The sequence below is a fragment of the Puma concolor genome, chromosome D2, assembly GCF_028749965.1.
Source record: "Puma concolor isolate L17-30 chromosome D2, mPumCon1.1.hap2, whole genome shotgun sequence".
NCBI lineage: Eukaryota > Metazoa > Chordata > Mammalia > Carnivora > Felidae > Puma > Puma concolor.
In genome coordinates, this window is record NC_141677.1 from 33,818,471 (window position 1) to 33,820,517 (window position 2,047).

Consider the following 2,047-nt stretch of genomic DNA (forward strand, 5'->3'; position numbering starts at 1 on the left):
GGTGGGTTCAAGCCCTGCATAGGGCTCTGTGCTGACAGCTCAGAGCCTGAAGCCTTCTTCAGATTCTGTCTCCTTCTCTTTCTGCCCCTCCCATGCTCATGCTCTGTCTAGCTCTGTCTCTCAATAATAAATACATGTAAAAAAAAAAAATTTTTTTTTTTTAAAAAGGTTTTACTCGGTTGTTTGTTTGTTTGTTTTGGGAGGGGAAGGGAGAAATAATTAAGTAATATTAACTGATGATTTAAAAGTTTGCTACTAGGGGCACCTGGCTGGCTCAGTTGGTAAAGCATACATGTGACTCTTGATCTCCGGGTCATGAGTTCGAGCCCCATGCTGAGGTTACTTAAAAAATAAGTAAAAGTGGGGCTCCTGGGTGGCTCAGTCGGTTGAGCATCCGACTTTGGCTCAGGTCATGATCTCACAGTTTGTGGGTTCGAGCCCCACATCAGGGTCTGTGCTGACAGCTTGCTCAGAGCCTGCAGCCTGCTTCAGATTCTGTCTCCTTCTCTCTCTCTGCCCCTTCCCGCTCATGCTCTGTGTCTCTCAAAAATAAATAAATGTTAAAAGAAAATTAAAATAAATAAATAAAAGTTTGCTACTAAAATTAACACAAATTACAGATAACATGTAAAAAGAGAATGCAAGATTGCATTATTTGTAAAAAAAGAAAAAAAAAAAATACTGGAATTCAAAGACATGTCATGCTTCCAAGAGGCTGCTTCAGGCCACAGCACAGTGGCTACATAACCTGAACTCAGGTTAGGTTATTCCTGTCCCCTCACAAGGCCAGAAATCAAGGGACATTTAGCCTAGGCCTCGGGCACTAACTGGAGAGAGGTGTTGCCTCTGGCCTTCCCTCCTCTTTGTTTTCTTTCCGCATAAGGGTTCAGAAGCCCGAGTGGGAGAGGGATCCTGGGAAGCTGGCTGAAAGCTCGCCCTGGAACATATGGGATTCCTTCCTGAGAGGCATCCTGGTGGATTAGTTAGAAAAGAGCCGGTGTCCTGGAGTCTGGCTGCGTCCCCTAGGACCCCTTGACCCCTCTGGCTATGTGGGAAACAAGGCGGGGAGCAGTGGAAGTCTGGTAAGCCTCTGTGCCTCTCACCACTGCTGGGGTAAAGGGAGGTCTGTCAGGATCCTCCGCTAGGCTATCCCACTAGCTCTCAAAAACCCCATCCTTTGACATGGTGGTTTATTGAGCCAGTCCTTTGTGGGGTTCCCCCTGCCCTTGCCCTGTTCCTGAAGGAAATGACTTGTGAAACCTAGGGGCCCAGAAGAACTAGCTGGCTGTGAGCTCACCATGACCCTGTGTGGGCCCAGTCTTCACAACTGCACGCCACGTCACCTGCCCCTAACCCACCCCAACCCACAGGCAGGCCCTTTCATAGGCTGGGGAGCCAATCCAGCATTTCTTTGAGGACCTACCTTTCTTTCTGAGAGGTCAGCAGACATTCCAACTAAAATGGAGCGGAGCGTCAGGATCGCCTAGGGGGCTGTTGTACGAAAAGGCCCCGCACAGACCTACCAAATTAAAATAGGGGGTGGAGAGATTCACCTACCAAATTAAAATAGGGGGTGGAGAGATGAGAATCTAAGGTAACAAGCTCCCCAGATGATTCTAATTATCAGTTGGGCTTGAAAGCCATTGGTTGAAAGGATTCCTGGACTCACTCTGGGCCTCAATTTCCTCATCTGTAGAATGGCACTGTTTTCGTTCCTCAGGGTATAGATGGTAGTTTTTAAGACCAATTCTTTTTAAGCCTATACAATACATTGTATTGTTAGTATTTCCATTTCAAAAAGTAATTTCACTTGCAAAAAGACTCCCCACTGAGTTTTTAGTGCTTCTTCCAACAGTGCAATCAAAATCCTACCTGAAGCCCTGGGCTGTCAATAGCTTTTCACAACCCTCCTAATAAACCGGGTGCACTTACAGCGCTGCTGATTTTGACAAGGTTGTTTGTTGTTTTTCAAGAAAAAAAGCCGCAGAAGTCCTGGGAACACTTTTGCTGGCTCCACTGTCCCCACCTCCTACCACACCCCTCCACC

General features: G+C 46.9%; 1 long non-coding RNA gene across 1 annotated transcript; it reads right to left on the minus strand.

The window, feature by feature from the left end:
* Positions 1-204: 204 nt before the first annotated feature.
* Positions 205-2,047, minus strand: LOC147575981 (uncharacterized). The gene is made up of 3 exons (XR_015241639.1): positions 1,554-2,047; positions 1,424-1,519; positions 205-540 (listed from the first exon to the last, which is right to left on the minus strand). It is a non-coding gene; the product is annotated as an uncharacterized LOC147575981 (long non-coding RNA).